Source organism: Phaenicophaeus curvirostris, chromosome 1 (genome assembly GCF_032191515.1).
Source record: "Phaenicophaeus curvirostris isolate KB17595 chromosome 1, BPBGC_Pcur_1.0, whole genome shotgun sequence".
NCBI lineage: Eukaryota > Metazoa > Chordata > Aves > Cuculiformes > Cuculidae > Phaenicophaeus > Phaenicophaeus curvirostris.
In genome coordinates this window covers 180512540-180534772 of record NC_091392.1, presented here as the reverse complement: position 1 = coordinate 180534772, position 22233 = coordinate 180512540, and positions in this window count along the sequence as shown.

Genomic DNA, 22233 nt, shown 5'->3' with positions numbered 1-22233 from the left:
CAGAGCCCTTTCAGGCACAGTGAGTGACTGATGAGGTGCAGTGACCTCAAAGCTGACTGTGCATCAGCCCAAAGGCACTCCCTGTGTTTAAATGCTCTGGTTTCATGGGAATATAGAGCTTGAGCACAACCACTTTTAGCATGGGTTGTATGTAAAAAATGTATTCTGATCTTGGACATCTGGCAAATATATGTATATGCTTAATTGAGAGAATAAACATTCCCCAAAGATCCAGAGTCCTGAGATTGCAACCTTGACTTTAAACATTCGGCTTTGCTCACATACTAAGTAAATGCCATTTATCATGCATAACACGTTAGAGTCTACCCCAAAAAATGAAACTGCAAAAAAAATTTTTTTAATAAGATTTAGAAATACAAGATTACATCGTAATCCTCTCCTCAAGAAGGAAAATGAAAAGAAAGGCTGAGAAAGAAAAAAATGCAAATTATTCCTGCTGTGGCATATGAAAGCTAGGAGAATTTAATTTTCTGGTCTGTTTGTCCTAGCATGCTTCTCTAGGCTTGTCATCAGTTCCACTGGAACACAGGGAATGTAAAAGATCTTTTAATACAAATTACTGTATTTGATTCATTCCATTCTCCTTATAAAATTGCCTGCTGTAAAATTATGTCTAATATGAAACAGTTAGAATTTGCTTGCTACTCATTGTATTACTACCTATTAAAACTGACCACAGTAGCATGTACCCAGTTATTGCAAGATGCAAAACCCCACCAGATTTATTTCAATGTATCTGGAGAGTGCCAGAGCATAAAAATATATTGGAATGTAAAAGGTCTAATGTAATTATTATATAGATCATGGACAAAACTGTCAGTCAACTCAGAAAGGCACAGCCAGCTATTTCTAAACATCATGGACTTCTTAAAAATACATTTCTGTGATGTTTCCTACCTGAATTCCACCTGTCACAGGGCTTTTTTACCTCTGTTTCAAGACTTGCAGTGTCCGTAGATCTTATTTGGTACTGGAAGATTCAATGCATGAAACGAATGAATTTAAGAAAACACATGACTAGAGTCATCTTGCAAAAAGCTCTTATGAAGAGTATGTTTATCATCAATACTAATTAAAGCCTGGAATCAGACCCCAGAGTTAGACTGACCCAGCACTGGCTACAGATAAGCCTATCTAACAAAACAAACCCTCTAGGACTGACTTTTGGTGATAAGATGAATGGGGAGGCAAACATGACTAACAGTATTTCAGTGCTTTGACACACTAGTGATAGGTGCTATAAAAAATAACTTGGGTAGCTTGTATTGACCCATGCTCACCAAGTACAGCAAAATACCAGCTTGAACCCTTAGCTTGATGGACAGAAGCAATCTGAAGACTTTTTTTCCCCGCAGACTAGTGAGTGTTGAACAGAGATCCATGATGATGAAATGATAAGGTGACAACAGCCTTTTCCTCCTGCAGGAAGCTCAGGTATCTTCTCACAGGAGGTTGAAAACTGCAACCATAAAGCAAGCAAACCAACCAGTAAAGATTATTGTGGGCCTACTAACATGCAGAATGGTAAAAATTTGCACTCCTGTGTATAACATGTAGATCAAGCTACCTCTTACTGCTTCCAGGTGTAGGAGATGGAACACATCTCCTGGAAGCCTGCAGATGGATGTAAAGGGAAGGAGGCAGTCGTGCTCAGATGGACAAAGTCTGTGTTTATGGCACTGCATGTTGTGCAGCTCTAGATGACACATGGGAGCTGCCAGGGGGGGAGAGTCTGCTGTATAGGGGCATCACGGTGCCTTCATGCTGTGTGAGGTTCATTTAGGCCCCATTGATGAATTTAGAGGTGTCCTCACCTTGGTCTGTCCCTCTGTGCTGGGGGCCCTATGGAGTACTTGTTCAGGGAAACTCTGGTGAGACATACATGGTGGATAAGGCTTAATCAGAGGAAAACACATAAACCTAAGCAGTGGCTGATTTGTGGTTTCATCCACAAATCATTTAGAGCAAACAAAGGCAATGTGCTTCCACTGCAAGTTTGTGAACACATGCATGTTTCCTAATTCCCCTGCTCATCCTGAACCAAGAAAGCCTGCCTTGTAATTGTCCTCTACACTTAATAGCTCCTAGAAAAAAAAATCACAGAATCATAGAATAATTTGGTTAGAAAAGACCTTTGAGATCATCAAGCCCAACCATACCTGTCCACTACTAAACCAGATCCCTGAGCACCTCATCTGCCCGTCTTTCAAACTTCTCTAGGGGGGCGACTCCACCACCTCCTGGGCAGCCATTCCAGTGCCTGAGAACCCTTTTGGTGAAGATATTTTTCCTTATATCCAATCTAAACCTCTCCTGGTGCAACTTGAGGCCCTTTCCTCTCATCCCATCCCCTGTTACTTTGGAGAAGAGGCCAACACCCACCTCACTACAACCTCCTTTCAGGGAGCTGCAGACAGTGATGATGTCTCCCCTCAGCCTCTTTTTCTCCAGGCAGAAAACCCTCAGTTCCCTCAGCCACCTCTCCCTCTTCCAAAACTTCTCTCAGTTACAAGCAAGGATAAGGAAGGGCTCCATAAAATCTGTAGAGGTCTTTCCATATGCCAAAGTCTTGACACAAGGCAAATGACAAAGGCTTGACACAAGCCCTTGAAAGGTCCGGTTTAAGACTATAGTTCCAGAAAATGGCAGACAACATACATTTTCACTGGAGGAAGCACCTGTAAGCACCCAACTCTGTCTCTGTGAAGCAGATGTACCCTTCACTTCTGTAGGGTTTTCCCCATCAGCTCTCTTATGCACCTTTCAGCTTGCTGGCAATTGGGGATCCTACTCTTTGCCCAGCAGATGTAGCACCTGACTCAGAGTTAAGGGGAGCTTAAACATGAGAAAATGCAACACCCAGGTCCTTCTGTCAGTCCTGCAGCCCTTAACAGCTTGCCTATGGGAACACATAAAGGATGACGGCTATCCTTGCCCATCTAGAGGAGAGGGCAGATAACAGGAAATGCAGGAGTACAGGGAACAAAGATAAGATATGAGCATGAGATAGGAGAAATTTAGCTATCAACACTGGTATATTAACTGTGTCCATCACCTTCCTACAGAAATGAAGACACTGAGCAAAGGATGGGCTGCACTGCACTTACACTGTGTGGATCTTCAGAGGTGGGTGAAAACATGCAGACTGCTTTGGGATAATGGTTTGTGTCCTATGCTAACTCCCCAAACGAGGAGTGTTTGAGATATTGGTGGTTGAGTGGGGATGAAAATACGCTTGGAAGGGCTATGACACATTAGCAATATAGATAACTGAGTCTCAATGCCCAGAAATGTTCCCTGGCATTGTTCAGTTAGTCAGCACATGCTTTGCCTGTGGGATCTCATCACCATGGGGATTAGTTGATGTTTGTACCACTGCAGTGTGCTAAGTGCTATTTTTAATACTATGGTCTTCTGAATGTTGTTGCATGAGGCAAAACAGAAGGAGGAGTAACTTCAGAAGTGTGAGTGCATTAAACTCAAGTATACTCATATAATCTATGGCAGTAAGACATCATTGTTTCATGACATATATTACAGCACCAGAGAAATCTCTCTGAATAAACAAGCACTAAAATGGCAATTTCATTACCTGGCAAACCTAACATTGGATGTCATCCTCTTGCCTTTGAGTGAAAAATCTTATATTCTCATAGCAGGGACATGAATACACCCTAGTGGCCTTGTGAAAGAAAAAGCGAAAAGGGAACAGAATACAACCTGTAGTGAGAAAGGAATTGCCTTTGCAGGTAAGTCAAATGCATTCTACAATCTGGTATTCTGCCTCTGGCAGTTGTTAGCACAGATATTTTGGAGAAAGGTGTAAACCACACACAATGTACTGCTATGCAATGACTTACCCATGGAACAGTTTCATGGGATCATAGAATGCCAGGCTGGAAGGGGCCTCAGGAATCATCTGGTCCAACATTTTAGGTGAACTGTAGTTTAAATGAGATGGCCTAGAAATCTGTCAAGCTGAGCATTATGCCCCAGAGCATGATGGCTTATCCCAGCTTGCATGACTCCTACATTTTTAGCCTGTCTTGTATAAGAGGAGATGTGATGATTCATACACATCATTTGGTGCTGTGTTTAGCATTTGTGGAGGAAATGTTAACTGTTCCTTCTTACTTCTTTGACTGATTTTTACCGCTGCAGTTATCATGGGGCTGGTGACAAAAGAGGCAGAAACAGATGCTCTGGCTTCAGCTTATAGCATGTCTAGATTTGGGTAGTTCTTCCAGAATTAAAAACATCAGCAGCTGCAAAGGGAACTACGTGGCATTTAGCAAGGCCTGACTTGCTTTTTGAATCTAGTGATGGATCTCTAGGGGGAGGTAAGTAGGCTGAGAATCATCAGGGAATGTGAGAATGAGATAGGCTATTGGACTCCTACCTTCCCTGAGACAGGCCCAATAGGTGAACAAAGCTCATGACACGGAAGGCTCCCTAGCCTCTCTCCACTTGGACGAACATAACAAACGAGGTGACTTGGAGGACAAGGAACAATGGCGACATGTTCCTGCTTGGCATAGCAGGCTTGGCAGGTGTCCTGTGCCTCCCAGTAACTGATCTGCCTTCCCAGGTGCTCTTGCAAAACAAGTAAGGTATTCTACAAGGGGAACTGAATAATGAGCAAGAAGGCAACTCACGTAGCTTGGAGGTACCACCAAGGCTCAGTCAGACAAAGTCATGCATAACAATGTCTTCAGCAAAGAAAGACAGAGGGGTGTTTGTCATTGGGGATTGGAGCGGTGGGTCCCATATGCAGACCAGACTAAGGGAAGTCTGCTGCCTCCCAGGGGCCAGGGTTAAGGACGTGCAGGAAAAACCCTACCATAACTAAACCCTCAGATGGCTACGCATTAATGATCATTCAGGTAGGCAGTGATGAGATTACATCAAGTAAATTGAGGGCAATGAAGAAGGACTTGGGATGGCTGGTTAAGGGATCGGGAGCACAAACAGTGTTCTCTTCTATCGCACTGCAGGAAATTACGAGGGGATAAACAGGAAGAGCCAGCAAACCAGCACCTGCTCTGAGGCTGGTGCCACAGGCAAGGCTTTGGGTTCTTTAATCACAGGTGGATTTGCACATCCCCAGGTCTGCTGACAACTGATGTATGGGATGTAACTGATGGTGGGATGATTCACACAACTGGAGTGCTGGAATAGATGGGTATAAGCTCTTCAGAAGGGATAGGCAAGGAAGGAGAGGCTGTGGGATGGCTTCGTCTGGTAGGGAATGCATCAACTGTCTAGAGCTTAACTATAGTGACAATAGGGTTGAGTGTTTATGGGTGAGAATCAAAGGGAAGGCAAACAAGGCAGATATCATGGTGGGAGTTTGTTACAGGCCACCCAACCAGGATGAAGAGATAGATAAAATATTCCATGGACAGCCATGAGAAGTCTCATGTTTACTGGCCCTTATACTCATGGGGGACATCAACTTCCCAGATGCCTACTGGAAGTACAACACAGCAGAGAGGGAACAGGCCCAGAGGTTCCTGGAGTTTGTGGAAGACGCTTTCCTGATACAGCTAGTGCCAGACCTGCTGTTTGTGATCAGAGAAGGTCTTGTGGGGGATGTCACGGTTGGAGGTCATCCTTACCACAGCCATCATAGACAGCAAGATGGGGACCAGGGGTTAAAGTCATCCCCCCTCCCCCTCCCTACTGTAAAGGAGGATCAGGTTCATGACCACCTGGGTAACACGGACATATATAAGTCTATAGGATCTGATGAGATGCACCCCAGAGTCCTGAGGGAATTGGCTGATGTGGTTGCCAAGCCACTCTCTATAATATTTGAAAAGTCATGGCAGTCAGGAGAAGTCCCTGGTGACTGGAAGAATGCTAACATCATCCCCATTTTTAAAAAAGGTAGAAAAGATGACCCTGTGAACTACTGACCTGTCATCCTCACGTCTGTGCCTGGGAAGATCATGTAACAGATTCTCCTAGAAGCTATGCTAAAGCACATGGAGGACAGGGAGGTGATTAGTGGCAGCCAGCATGGCTTCACCAAGGGCAAGTCCTGTGTGACCAGCCTAGTGTCTTTCTGTGATGGGCTAACCATATCAGTGGACACTGGAAAACCAAGGGTTGTGATCTATCTGGACGTCTTTAAAGCCTTTGACACGGTCGTGCACAACATGCTTCTTTCTAAATTGGAGAGATATGGATTTGAAGGATGGACTGTTTGGTGGATAAGAAGTTGGTTGGATGGTCATATTCAGAGAGAAGTGGTCAAAAGCTTGATATCTAGATGGAGATCCATGACAAGTGGTGTCCCCCAGGGGTCCATACTGGGACCAGTGCTGTTTAATATCTTCATCAATTATATAGACAGCAAGATTGAGTGCACCCTCAGGAAGTTTGCAGATGACATCAAGCTAAGTGGTGCAGTTGCCACACCAGAAGGACGGGATGTCATCCAGAGGGACCTGGACAGACTGGAGAAGTGGGGCTGTGTAAATCTCATGAGGTTCGACAAGGCCAAGTGCAAGGTCCTACACCTAGGCTGGGGCATTCTGCAGTTTCAATACAGGATGGGGGATGATGTGAATGAGAGCAACCCTGTGGAGAAGGACTTGGGGGTGTTGATTGATAAGAAGATCTACATGAGCCTGCAATGTGCACTCGCAGTCATGAAAGCCAACCGTATCCTGGGCTGCATCAAAAGAAGTGCGGCCAGCAGGTCAAAGGAGGTGACTCTGCCTTTCAATTCCTCTCCTGTGAAACCTCTCTGGAGTATTTTGTCTGGAATCCACAACATAAGAAGGATATGGAATTGTTGGAAGGGGTCCAGAGGAGAGCTACAAAGATGATCAGAGGGCTGGAGCACCTCCCATACGAGGACAGGCTGAGTGAATTGGAGTTGTTCAGCCTGGAGAAGAGAAGGCCCTGAGGAGATCTTGTAGAGACCTTTCAGTACCTGAAGGAGGATACAAGAAAGCTGAGGAGAGACTTTTTACAAGGGCATGTAATGATAGAACTAGGGGGAAGAATGGGTATAAACTGGAGAGGGGCAGATTCAAACTAGACATAAAGGAGGAATTTCTTCAAAGTGAGGGTGGTGAGGCACTGGCACAGGTTGCCCAGGGAAACTGTGGATGCCCCATCCCTGGAGGTGTTCAAGGCCAGGTTGGATGGGGCCTTAGGCAGCCTAATCTAGTGGGAGGTGTCCCTGAACAGGGCATGGGGGTTGGAACTGGATGATTTTTAAGGTCCCTTCCAACTCAAAGCATTCTATGGTTCTATGATTCTATGATCATGAAATGATTGAGTTTTCAGTTCCTAGAGAAGTAAGGAGGGGGACTGGCAGAACTGCCACCTTGAACTTCCAGTGAACAGAGTTTGACCTGTTAAGGCACTCAGCTCCAGAGTCCCTTGGGAGGCAGTCCTGAAGGGCAAAGGAGTCCAGGAAAGCTGGACAATCGTCAAGAAGGAAATCTTAAAGGCCCAAGAGTGGGCCATCCCCATACGCTGAAAAATGAGCTGACAGGGAAGAAAACCAGCCTAGCTGAACAGAGAGTTTTGGCTGGGGTGCAGAAAAAAAAAAAAAAGAGGAGGCTTTATGGTCTTTGGAAGAAGGGGCAGGCAACTCAGGAGGACTATAGTTTTGATGTGAGGCTGTGCAAGGAAAAAACTAGAAAGGCCAAAGACCAACTAGAACTTAATCTGGCTGCTGCTGTTAAAAACAATAAAAAATGTTTCTATAAAAACACTAGCAACAGAAGGAGGATAAAGGGGAATCTCCATCCTTTATTGGACGCAAGGGAAAACATAGTGACCAGGGATGAGGAAAAGGCCGAGGTACTTAATGCCTTCTTTGCCTCAATATTTACTAAGAAAACCAGTAGTACTCTGGGTGCACAGCTCACTGAGTGGGAAGACAGGTATGGGAAGAACAATGGAGCCCCTATAATCCATGAGGAGATGGTTAGTGACCTGCAACACAACCTAGATATACACAATTCTATGGGGCCAGATGGAGTTTATCCACAGGTCCTGAGGGAACTGGGTGAAGTGCTCACAAAGCCACTTTCTGTCATTTATCAGCAGTCCTGGCTAACTGGGGAGGTCCCCATTGACTGGAGGCTTGTGAATGTGATGCCCATCTACACAAGTGGTGTTCCATTGGACTCAGTACTGGGGCCAGTTCTATCTAATATCTCTATCAATTACGTGGACAAGGGAATTGAGTGCACCCTCAGTAAATTTGCATGTGATACTAAGTTGGTAATGTTGGAAACATTGATCTGCCTGAGGGTAGACAGACTCTACAGAGGGACCTGGAAAGGCTTGATCAATGGGACAAGACCAATTGCTTGAGGTTCAACAAGGCCAAGTGCCAGCTACTGCACTTCGTCACAACAACCCTATGCAGTGCTACAGGCTTGGAGACGAGTGTCTGGAGAGCTGCCTGGAGGAGAAGGACCTGGGGGTGTTGATTGGTTGTCAGCTGAGTTTGAGCCAGCAGTGTGCCCAGGGGGCCAAAAAAGGTCAACAGCAATCTGGCCTGCATTAGGAATAGTGGACGAGGAGAGTGATCCTTCCCCTGTACTCTGCACTGGTGAGGCCACACCTTGAATCCTGTGCTCAGTTTTGGGCCTCTCACTACAAGAAGGACATTAAGATGCTGGAGCATGTCCAGAGAAGGGCAGCAAAGCTGATAAAAGGGTTAGAGGACAAGCCTTATGAGTGGCTGAGGGAGCTGGGGTTGTTTGTTCTGGAGAAAAGGAGACTGAGGGGGAGACCTTATTGATCTCTACGACAACCTAAAAGGAGGTCGTAGAGAGGTGGGGATTGGTCTCTTCTTCCTGGTAGCTACTGACAAGACAAGGGGAAATGGCCTCAAGATGCACCAGGGGATATTTAGGTTGGATGTTGTGGGGCCAGTTGGCAATTTGTGCCCCACAGGATGTTAGGAGGAATTTCTTTACCAAAAGGGTTGTCAACCATTAGAATATGCTGGTAAGGAAAGTGGTTGAGTCACCATCCCTGGAGATGTTCAAAAGATGAGTAGATGTCATGCTTCAGGACATGGTCTAGCAGTGGTCTTAGCAGAGCTGGATCGATGTTTGGACTGGATGGTGTTTAAGGTCTCTACGACCAAAACCAGTCTATGATGCTATGATCTATAACTTCCAGGTTGAGCCAGACTTTATTTCTGTTTATTTTGTGGCATGACACCTTGTGACTTTGATTTAAGTGGGGGAGCAGATGGAGGCTTTGCTGACTTTTCAGTGGCTGAAGATTTCTGTTCAAGAAGCCAAATTCACCTGCCAGCTTCAGCTACAAGTCTCCAGACACCTCCATGCTAGTTGGTTTTGAGATCTCTTGTGCCCTGCAGAACTAATGTTCTTCCTTTGTTCCTGCCATCTCCTCTCACCCAGATAGCCACTTGGCTCTCATGTGGTCCCATCAATCCATCATCATGTAATGTGGTGTGGGCCCTCACTGGAACTGCAGATCTTGTTTCCATTTGCAATCTTTGGATCTCTGAGGAAGGAAGAAATGCTTTATGAGTCACCATCCTCAAGAGCTTTACACTTCGAAATGTAAATGTAGGAGGATATTGCTCAGAGGTCTTTCAATTTGCTTTAAAAACGTGCAAATTCAGGTGCAGAAACCAAAATCTTGAATTTCTCTATTTGGCCATGTGGAAATGATTATAGCAAAATGCTGATACCTGCAGAACCTTCCATACAATTTTCACAGTTAGGAAACAGCAGATACAAAGACCCTCAGCTCCAAGTTGGTTTGAGAAATGAGCTTACATTTACCATTGTATGCTTTTCTCTTGTTGGTGAAAGTAAACTCAAAGCAAGTTGTCTGCAATAACAAATCTTTACATTGTATAAGTATAAATGGCATGTTTTTATGAAGGGTTCCAACATGCTGCCTGCATCAGAAGAGGAAATAAGTGGAAAAGATGATGAGAGTGTAGTTCTTAACTGGTGTGTTGCAAAGGGAAAGTCCAGCTGCTAATGTATTGTGGAACTATCTGGTAAAAATTTTTGCATGCTTTTGGGCTTCATTTCATCCACAGATTAGAAGAACTAAAGTTGACACAGGAGAAGCCAAAGCACATTAGTGAAATAACACAAGTACTCCACCCTTGGAAGATCTGTAAATATAGTACTCCAAAACCATCTGTCAGCCCTCCAAAACCACTGCAGGAAAGGTAAATATTAATAACTGCTACTAACATCTAGAAAGAACAAAATGGGATTTATTATGGGTGATGGCTAGTGCTTGGACTAAGACCATCTGAACAACTCCTTCTGTGACTAAAGTGGGAAAGAGGTGGAGAGAGAGGGGCTCAGAAGTGAGAAAAACTAAGCCAATTCCAAACACTAGATTCAGCACTGAGTGAGTTTAAACAAAACAATAATGACTTATACATTCTCTGTCTTTTTTTCTGGGCTTGTAGAGATTACTTGGTTGACTTGTTAGATGCACCTATTTCAGGTAAGAACAACACTCTCCTTTTCCTCTTGGGGAATTAATTGCCACTGAGAATTTGGAAAATCAGGAAAATTTAAATACTGCCCAAGCCACCTGAAAATCCTAAAACTTGTCAAATAAAAAAGCAATAGAGAAGGAGACTATAGACTGATGAGCAGAACCTGAGGACAGAAGTGCCTCTGATTACTCAACCTTGTAAAACATTTCTTGCTCTATTTCAGTGCCCCCTATTCAGCTTGAGAAAACCGTTGTTAAAGGAGCCAGACAGGTAAGACTGGAAGAGTTCAACATGATCTCCTTCACTGATAGAAGTTTATGAAGGAGGTGGCTATATCAAAGAGTAGCACATGGAATATCTTGGTGAAGGACCCACACAGTTTTGGGGTGTTTACTTTTGCCAGAGTTAAAGAAAAGGCCCCGACCTTTCCCCACAGAGGTTTTAATGCTGAATCCTGGAGTATTTCTGCTAGTTTATCAAGGAAGAAAAAGGAGGAGCTTGGATCAGTCTCAGCGAGACTGACAGAAATGCTGAGGCCCAGCCTGCCCAGGGTGAGAGAAGCCAATGCAGAAGAAGTCCACTGCTATAGGCAATGTTGTCATGGCATCATCCTTCATCATTTGTGGCAACAACAGACTACTGGGGATGGTGTCAGGCTGGCAGAATGCTCACAGGGCTCCATGCATATAAAAGAGGAGATGAAAGGCACTATACGTTCTTCTTTTCCTCTTTCCAGCCAGGACAGTTTTGCTGCAGTGAGACGGATGTTAAATCAATTCTGTGAGCCAGACATGAACTTGAGCTTTCAACAAAAGGCCCCAAAGTCCTCCTTGACAGAGATCACATTGCTGACTCTGCCAGTTATGACCTAATTTTTCATGAATAAGTTTTCAGAAAGGTTTAGTCTTGATAATCTATATATATTAGCTACACTTGTCTGTTATCTGGAAATGTAATATTGCCTGCTATTTACTTAACTTCTGTTGTCTCTGTGAGATACCCTGCCAGAAAACTCCATCACTGAAGTGTCTGCAGAGTGTGCGCTTGGGTGAAACAAATTAAATGTTTTAGATGAGTCGGTACACTTAGGAAATATGTTGCAGAGATCCATCCAGGCCTAATAAGAAGAAAATTAACATTCTCCCTTTCTCTCCAAACTCCATCCTGTTCACTTGTGAAGTAAAGAGAAACTTCAGGAGAGGCAGTGAATGAGCCCCACTGACATTAATAGGAATTGCACGTTGCAGGCAGATTCAGGAGTGCACATGTTATTCAGGAGTGCACATGCATAAGACATGCCACTGCCTGTCCTGACATTTGTTACCAAATAGCAGCTAAAAGACTTTCTGTGCATCAGGAATCTTGACATAATACAAAATTTTCAGAGAGGCATAATTGCAATAAGTCTCAAACTGCTCTCAGTGAAAAGGTACCAATGCAGAGATGACTAATGGTGGCCTATGTGCTATCATGACTTTTTCTAGCTTAAATTTCTCCAGTGGTGTTTCACAAGTTCAGCTCTATTTCTTTCCTGTCCTACACGGTGACTGGGAACTGAGCTGCACCACTAGTCACTGAGATAGGTAGGTGTGACACTCGGGTTCACATTGATAGTTTCTGTGGTTAAAGGCTTATCTCTGCAACCTTAATGGAGCACATTATACTAACGACAGGCAAGGGACCCCAATAACATGATCAGACAAAACAGAGTGTTCTGACATAGCTTCTCCCATGGCTATTGCAGAGGAGAATTATCCCCACAGACATGAAGTGAAACCCATGGAGATAAGCCAACAAGAGCTCTCAGAAGCACCTAATAGGCTGAGGAGAGTTACTGTCTGTGGGGGAATGGGATGCTGGAGAAGGGCATTTCATGATTGCATGAGACTTGGCATGGGACATTTAGGGGAAGATACAAAGGTGAGGAAAGCGAGGCACTGAGGGGATCTGGGAAAGAAGAAACATATCAAAACAGAGAGATAAGGGGATAAAAGGGTCCAGTCATGTGCAAACAGGCAGCTGGTCAGTACACTTGTCTGGCCATGCCTCGTACGTGATGAACACAATGTCTTGTCTTCAGATTAAATGCTGTTTCTAACTTTTCTCCTCAGAGAGGGACCCTATTCAGCATCCGTCGGTGTGTGGGATCTGACTGCAGCAGCTGGAGCAGGGTCAGAGGGATGTGTGACAGGAGAGACCAGAGTGTGTGTGTATTGTGTAGGTCTATATGTTGGTGTGTGTTCACAATCAAATACCGAGCAGGGCTAGCTGGCAAGTAGTAGAAGAGGCTTTGAGCCAGGTATTGAGGTTTGGACCACATCCTGGAGGGATCCAAGGGTCTGTCAGTCAGCTACTGAAGGGACCAAAAGATAAGGGGGAAAGCTGAAAGATCTGTTTGTGTGTTTGCATGTGGGTGAGAGTATGTGCAAGGGGGTCTGTACTCAGGTACCTGGAGTGAGGGCACAGCCATAGGGGGTTGCATGCCCAGGTGCCAGTGCCTGAGGAGACTGGGATACAAGAGCAACTGTTGGTCAGACTGACTGTCCAAGCCCAGCTGCTGGAGAGATCCATATTACATGTAAGTGCATGCTTCCCACTCAGAGACCATTAACCTTAACTTGCAGGGAGAGGGACAGGATCAGCCCATTGGGCTGCCTGTGTTTGTATGAGAGTTTCTGTTTATGTTGATCTGTGTGTTCAGGCACATGTTTACGTGCATCTTGTATGTTTGTGCGTATGCATCTGTGGTGCATTTGTGCCCAGCCTCTCTCCAGGACAGCCGCGGTGGCATAGAGCTAAGGCTGTCTTTCCTCAATCAGGCTGCAGGTTTTGGCGGCCCCTATAACAGGTTACTTGCAGAGGTATGTTTTCATTTTATGTCAATTCGTCAGTTTTGCTGAGAAAATATGGAATGAAGTACTTGCAACAAGATGCATTTGGTCTGATTGGGTTTCCCCCAAAAACCAAAGGTGTGATTGGATTGTAGGTCTAGGTTTAAGATCCCAAATTAGCTTTGCCACTAGTGTTGCTGGTGTAGCTTGGATTTGAGTGCGTTATAAACACCCAAATAATTACCCAATGACTTGATGTTTCTTGGAAACTGCACTGAGGTCTCCTGTGGTCACAGCAGCCTGCAGCCCATCGAGGTCTGGCCCCACCACCTGCAGTCACGTATCTGGATGACAGATAATGAGAGGAAAGAAAGGCCCAAGGATAGAAAACTGTGAGAGAAAAGCCTGAGATGAGAAAGACACCTCACTCATCTGTATGCAAGACAGGCTCTGCCCCAACATCTCTTTGAGCCCAATGCTCCACTTGAATCTACAAAAGGAATAAGATAAAATAACCCAACAATAGGGCTCTGTGTGATTCAAACCACAATACTATGTGTGTCACAAAAGAAAAGACTCTTGTTTGTATTTGGCTGAGATCTGAGAATCACAGTGGCCACAAAAAAATTCACCAACCTTTGCACTATCTTTGACAGTCTGCAGATGTCCCCCACTGCTGGTTTATTTCAAGTTTAAGGTGGTTTACGAAGGAGACATTGCAGACAGCAGCTCTGATGGCCTTTCTCTCTTAATTGTCTTTTACCTTACATAATGCTTCTTGCTTTTTAAAGCTTTTTTTTTTTTTTTTAAGACTTGGTCAGAAAGGGTGAAACATAATGGTATTGGGAATTAGTGATACTGCCAGCTTGCTCAGTGGTATTTTTATAGCCATATGCAGTGACTCAAAATGGAACAAAACAAACCCACCCCATTATTTCCCCACCCTGTTTTCCCAAATGGCTGAACCTAATCTATGTAATAAGGAGTATCACTTCCAGCCCAAGGAATTATTTGAATGTGATGTACTAAAGAAGATGTTGAAGACAGTGAATAACTGCCCTTCTCCCATAGTGCTGTTTACTGATTTTATCATTAGATTACCACACTGTGATTTTTTTGAACCACCAAGCTGTTACACTAGCCCTAAATGAATTTCACTCTCTTGGATGAAATATCTCCTCAATTCAGAAGTCACTTATTTCACCAGAACTGGGGCCTCCTCTGGCAGGAACCTGAAGCAGATCAGGGCCCTCAGAGTACAGCACTGCTTTTAGTTCTTTGCAGGTCATAGATTTTGAGTACAGGACTCACCATGGACTTTCAAGTCAATGTCCTTTTTGCATGGGCCACAGGACTTACTGAGATCAGTTCCTACTTCAGGTCCAAAGACAATGATTGAAATAAAACAGATCTTTCTGGAAAAACTTCCAGTAGAAACATTTTTTTATCCATTGTGAGTTGTTCCGATGATAAAGTGCTTTCTTAGAGTCAATTACTTTTAATTAAAAAATGTATTTCCAACTCAAACCTCTGGTTCTTGTTCTGTGTCTCTGTCTGCCAGACTGAAACAGTCTCTCCAGTCAGTTGTTAACATGTAGATGGTTACAGGTTGTAATTGAGCCACCTTCTGCTTTGATGGTCCCTTTAGATCTCTCTCTATCAGGTACATATTCCAATGCAGTATATTTTTGTGCTTTGTTTTGCGACTAATCTCAGGAACTTCAACACTAGTCCCACCTGCTTCTTTTCTCCCCAAGATCTCTCTACCACCATGGCCAAAATCGTATATATATCATACATATATATACCCTGTGCAAGTGTATTTAAGATCAGAGGTTTGCCCATCTTCAGTGCATCTGGCACGTAACCACTTGATCTGCATCACCCTTGTTGCCTGATCAAAATATTATGCAGTACCAACTCCAATCCTCAGGATCAACATTGGGCTGATGACAGGTCTACAAATTACCCAGATTGTGTCATTTATCATGCTAGCTTTCTCTCAGGTATCTGGAACTTCTCCAGTGTGTAAGATTTATTTTCTTTGGCTGCCTTTTTTTTCAGGCTGATGAATATAGGTTAATCAGATCTTTGCCTGACTTTATTTAATCTCCTGTTTCACCTCCTCTTTAGTCCCAGCTAAAACAAAAATTGTCTGATCATTGTTGGTTGACATGAATAAATGATTAGGATTTTTTTTCCTTCCCAGACATAGGACAGAAATATTACAGAATAAGCCTCTTCTTTACTTTTTCTCTAATTGGCAGTTTTGCTATTTCCATCTTGTAATAGCCTTGAGCCATTGTTAGCATCCTTTATGTTCTGGAAATACTTAAATAAAAGCCTAAACATATAAGAAAATACTCCTCAATAAGGAACTTTCCTCAGCTATGCTTGTCATGGCTCTGCTGGTCATGGTTCTCCTTGAAACCTGTTCCTCCTTTTACCAACTTTCTCCAAATCCTGCCTTCTATTTTATTTTGCATTTTCTCTTGGGATCTGAGTGCACATATGGATGAGAAGTTTTGCTTCCCTTCTGATGCAGGTCATTGAATGATTGCAGATTTATTTCTCTGGCATGGTTTTGGGGGCATTTGCTTAAATATTATCAATGAGTCCCAATCATCATTCAGATTTTCCTGTTAATAAAATCTTTCTCACAGATTAATTTCTCACAGCATTGTTTTCAGCTAAAATGAAATTTTCTCATTAAGGTACAATGAATATACTTCCTTGGTTTGGATTTCATTCTGCTTGGAGAGAAAAACAAATACAATCCTGCTGTCATCAGTTATACCCAAGCCATTGCTAATTGTTCATTTTATAATCAGTCTCTCTGCTGTAGTAAAGACAAGTTTTAATGTAGGAGATTTCCTGGTTGGATACAGCACTGAAATTGTTGTATATAACATTTACAATGGTAGCCTTTTTCTCAAGTTGCTTTAGTTCAGAAAATTTGAACTACTTCAGAAAACCAGGATGCCCAAAGGTTAAAAAACCCAGCAACAAAAAAGGTCAAGAAAACAGTCCATGATTCTCTCTAGCGGTCTGTCAACTTGTCTCCCAGTGTCTAAAGTGTGCAAGCAGACCACCTTAGTGCAGCACACAGTACATCTGCAGAGCACACACTACTATGCTGTGCAGATACCTAAACCAATGAGACCAAGTCCTGGCAGGTCTAAGAAGATGGGAGCTATGTCAGCCCAGAGCCTGGGTTGCCCAGTGAGCCTTGCTGAGCAGATGCACAGCCCTTTGGTGCCTCTGAAGCACCTTCCCTCCATCTCAAGTCTGTGCTTCTGAGATGCTCAGGCAGCGTGGTGCCCATCCACTCCCTTCAAAACCAACACCAACCTCAATCTCTGTCAGAGCCCAGATGGCTTTCCACTCTTGATTTTCCCTTACTGCTGTGCCTTTCAAGCAAGGCCACTGAAGAGCCTCCCCAGGGCTGTCTTTATGTAGAATAGAGGGAGGTTTTAGTTTGATCAAGAAATTTATACGTTTCCTTTGCTTCTTTTCCCAACTAAATACGTTCAGAGGAAACCTGCTGCTGGAAGCTAGGAAGCAAAATTTCATAATTTTTTACAGACTTTAGTAGAAATAACACCTTCAGCAGCCCACAACATGTCACCATCCTAGTGGTACCTGTGGAAGTACCCAACTTCAGCAGGGATTCAGAAGATGCACTGGCTCCTCATTTGTACAAAGGGATGCCCTCTGATGCCAAAACCAAAATGACCCGGCTGCAGGTACATCACAAAGCTTCTGGGTAAAATGTGGTTTTAATGCACAATACACCCAATTTGCCCTTTATTGCTATCAACATAACAAAAAAGATTAAAAAGGAAGATGCACCTTAAGAAAAGGTTTGTAAACACAACACCTAAACAAAATGTCCCCTATGTTCCTGCATCTGCATGCCACAGAGAGAGGAAGTAAATATAATTGCCTCATAAAAACATGAGAAGGGCAGTTCCTGGAGCTCACTTTGTACCCAGGGGATTAACTGTTAGCTTTTTGTGGTCCACCAGCCTCACATGTTGTTCCTCGGTTTCATTTTAGAAGTCCAGTTACTTGGTGCACATGTGAAAAATAACATTGTTTTGTGTCTCGTATTTCCTCATATTCTATGTTGCATTCTTTATGCTGTAGTGGGTAGTGACGTATAATAGAAGAGACTGTCCTGCTCCATGGGATTAAATATGAATGTATATTTGCACGCAACAGGAAATATTTTTCCAAAACTGATAGATGGAAAGCTGAACCTTCAAACCATCATTTCTCATGTCTGTGTTTAGTATACTACCAGCAATGCTAATCTGTTCTGCAAAGGCTGGAAAAAGTAGCAATCAGAACCTGCATGATAATGTCATTTTTTAAAAGAACAGCTTCTTGAAATACTTGTCCGATTTACACACACACACATACATGCACACGTACAGAGCACTGGATCGTTTTCTCTTCTTGAGTTTAGCTTGCAACACCCTTAGTGTCCACAAGACATTTCCCTTCTCAGAAGATTTTCCAAACAACCAAGAAGAATTCAGATTTTGTTGTACAAGGATATTTTTCCCTTTTAATTCTTTAATCCTTACTTTCTTTTTTTTATTTTTTAAAGTGTGCTGACATTTGTGGGAGCAGCCTGTGTTTGCACTGTAGGCCACCAGTAGCTGGTTCAACACCAGAGGAGCACAAACACAGACAGTCACACTCACGCACACACACACTCACACAGTGCTCCACTGAAAAGTGATTAATGACCAGTTTTCATGTCACAACTGTGATATTTCTGGCTGAGCTGCTTTTTACTGATTCTTTTTGGTACAAAAGCCATGGCATAAAGATAAGAGGCAGAGCACTTAAGACATGTTTACAAAGATTAAACCACTGACTTGGCTCTAGTTAAAGTAAATTCTCCTGCTTCCCGCTGCGCAATGAAGGTTTGCAAAAGGAGGACTGGCAAAGGTTGCTTCGTCTCCTTTCCTGGCACTGTCTGTTGGCTCCAAAACAAATTCAGGACTTAAACCACATAAAAGGGCAGCAAGGTATTAGCACTTTTGAGAGGTTCGACATCTGACACATTCCTAATCTGCCCAGGTAGTTTTTTAGATCTGAGCCACTGCAGTGCCTTTATAATGACAAGGCAATTTAACAAGCCCAAAATTCCATCTTCTCTCCACAGATGAGAAGTTACAAAGCCCAGCACTCAGCCCCTCTTTACTGCCACCATTACTGTGAGGGCTGCCTGCTCCCCTATTCTCCCCTGGGGCCAGGGAGGTCAGGGTGGGAGCGGGGTGGTGTCAAAATCATATTGCATTATAGACTGAGATGCTTCCATTTACCCTAAGGTTGAAATCATAGGAGGTCAACCTAAGGAGAGATTTTAGGGAGGTGATAAAAAGGAAAGATTGCACAGCTGCTGCCATTGCACTGAGCTATATTGGAGCTTCAGCTCAGGAAGATCAGTTTGACAGTCCTTTTAGATAAGTGACAGAAACCTTCAGCACTGAAGACACAATGGTACCAAACGGAAAGGACAACCTTCTCCAACAGCCCACGGGAGCAGAGTGTGGCAGAACAAACATGGAACAACAGGGAGGAGGAATAAGAGCAGAAAACAAAAAGAAATGTTAGGGACTCTGGTCCCAAGAGAACAAATCAAAAAATAAATATGTAAGGCTCCCCTCAAAAATATATTCAATGATCTCAAGTACCTCTAGAATATTTATATTAACCTATTTTTGTTAATGTTAGTGTGACACAGTGCTCTGCACTCCTTGCAGAAGACGATCGTTGTGGCTATGGCAGGACAGTAGGAAAGGCCAAATGTCACATCTACCACTGAAATGGAAAATTAAGCAGATTAAGCAAATTATGCACCTATCAGATCATCCTTTCTAGAACTGATTATAACAAATAATGATATAATACTAGTAAACACAAACATGGAGAAAGGAATTGAGTTAAAAAACAACCTTTCACTTTAATCCGGCTTTTGTCCCTGGTGAGGAAAACTGTCATTGAGGCGTAATCCAGAAGGAGATACAGTGGGGCAGGAGGCTGTACTGAAAGAATATTGTATTGCCAGTCGAAGAAGGGCATATTGGCTAGGTGCGGCACAGTCTCTCCCAGGGTTACTGTCCCAGATGATGGAACAGAGAGGATATACAGATGGTAGCCAGCAGGGAAGGACTGTCAGGAGTTTGGAGGGAAGGATTAGAATTCAAAATTATCTTGGCAAACCAGTGTTTTTAAGGTCTAACAGAAAAACATGCTACTCTGGAGACAAGCTTATAGATTCTGCACCTCACTAGGAATAACCAGCTATACACTGCAGGATGCAGGACAGCTGTCTGGAGAGATTTCTACAGAAAACTGTCTAGAAGCTGTAACAGACCACAAGCTGAACAGCAACTTTCTGTCATTGCTCAAGAGGAGAAGCCTCAGACTGGCCATACATAAGCAGAATTACTGTGAGACACGCAATCCATTTTCAGTTCTACAAAGTAACTGGGAATATCTGTGCACATTCTGGGACACTGTTCTCCAAAAAAAGATGTCGTTGGGTTGTACTAAGCCAAGAGAACAGCCAAAGCTCTTATTAGAGACCTAGAAACACAATGCAGAAGATGACTATTAAAATAATCAGTTTGCTTGAATCATAGAATCATAGAATCATAGAATAACCAGGTTGGAAGAGACCCACCGGATCATCGAGTCCAACCATTCCTATCAAACACTAAACCATGCCCCTTAGCACCTCATCCACCCGTGCCTTAAACACCTCCAGGGAAGGTGAATCAACCACCTCCCTGGGCAGCCTGTTCCAGTGCCCAATGACCCTTTCTGTGAAGAATTTTTTCCTAATGTCCAGCCTAAACCTCCCCTGGTGGAGCTTGAGGCCATTCCCTCTCGTCCTGTCCCCTGTCCCTTGGGAGAAGAGGCCAGCACCCTCCTCTCTACACCCTCCTTTCAGGTAGTTGTAGAGAGCAATGAGGTCACCCCTCAGCCTCCTCTTCTCCAGGCTAAACAACCCCAGCTCTCTCAGCCACTCCTCGTAAGACTTGTTCTCCAGCCTCTTCACTAGCTTTGTTGCTCTTCTCTGGACTCTCTCCAGAGCCTCAACATCCTTCTTGTGGTGAGGGGCCCAGAACTGAACACAGTATTCGAGGAGCGGTCTCACCAGTGCCGAGTACAGAGGGAGAATAACCTCCCTGGACCTGCTGGTCACGCTGTTTCTGATAGAAGCCAAGATGCCATTGGCCTTCTTGGCCACCTGGGCACACTGCTGGCTCATGTTCAGTCGCTGTCAACCAACACCCAGGTCCCTCTCCTCCAGGCAGCTTTCTAGACAGACTTCTCCTAGTCTGTAGCACTGCACAGGGTTGTTGTGCCCCAAGTGCAGGACCTGGCATTTGGCCTTGTTAAACCTCATGCCATTGGACTCAGCCCAGCGGTCCAGCCTGTTCAGATCCCTTTGCAGAGCCTCCCTACCCTCCAGCAGATCCACGCTTCCATCCAGCTTAGTGTCGTCCACAAACTTGCTAAGGGTGCACTCGATGCCTTCATTCAGGTCATTGATAAAGACATTGAACAGGGCAGGACCCAGCACTGAGCCCTGGGGAACCCCACTTGTCACTGGCCTCCAGCTGGATTTCACACCATTTCCCACCACTCTCTGGGCCCGGCCATCCAACCAGTTTTCCACCCAGGAGAGTGTGCGCCTGTCCAGGCCAGAGGCTGACAGTTTCCCAAGCAGAATGCTGTGAGAAACTGTGTCAAAGGCTTTACTGAAGTCCAGGAAGACCACATCCACAGCCTTCCCCTCATCCAGCAGCTGAGTGACTTTGTCATAGAAGGCGATCAGGTTAGTTTGGCAAGACCTGCCTTTTGTGAACCCATGTTGACTGGGCCTGATCACCTGGTTCTCTTGCATGTGCCGCATTAGAAGACTTTTTGCCACGGCACATATGGTGACAAGAGACAGACACAGATTAAATAAAGGAATACTGAGTTTAAAAAAACAGGAAACACTTTCCTAATGCTAAATGGAGGGAGTCACACAGGAACAAACTGAACCATGGCATGTCCACCATGATAGGCTTTTGAAAGGTTTGTGCTTGTATCTGAGATGTGGCTGAGCTTAGTTGACAGCAGAAGCATGGTCCCCCCTGGGCTATAGGGGAGGTTAGATGGCTACATCCCAGCCCACTTCCCCAGGGGACACTCAAACCACATTTTCTGAATCTCAAAATTGCCTCTTAGCAATTATCTTGGAGCAGGATAATTCTGCAATGAAAGGACCCAAACCACAACGCTTTCTTAGAGGTCTCGTGATGTACCATTTCCTTCATCATACTGGCTTCTTGGAGTCCCATCTTTTAACACCCAGCTCCCCCTGGTTTTGATACACGAAGCTGGGGTCAGTTGCTAGAGGGTCTGGGGATCTGCACAGGGACATGGCAGGCCTGGGATGTATATTCAAGAGTCTGGTGGGTCAAACTGCTGTCATAGTGACTGGGCTAAGCTTATTTAATTAGGAATGGAGTGACATAAGTTTTACTTGGCAAAAACATTTCCCCCAAATCAACAAGTGAGTCAGAACTAGAATTAAAAAAAAAGATAACCCTCAAGGTCTCTCTGCTAACCCCACACATTGTGGCCTCTATTACAATGTGCATACTGGACAAATAAAGTCTCTGAGGAAATATTTTCTTAAGAAACAAATAAGCCTTGGATCAAAAGAGGTTAAAAATAAGGTTAGGGTACAGATCTAACAACCTAAAAAAAAAAACCCAAGCAAAAGAGAAATTTGTGATTTTAGAAGGATTTTTTTTTCTATTTAAAAGCAAAACTGTGTTCTAGCATCCATTTTCAGCTGGTAGTGGTAGCATATGGTGGTAA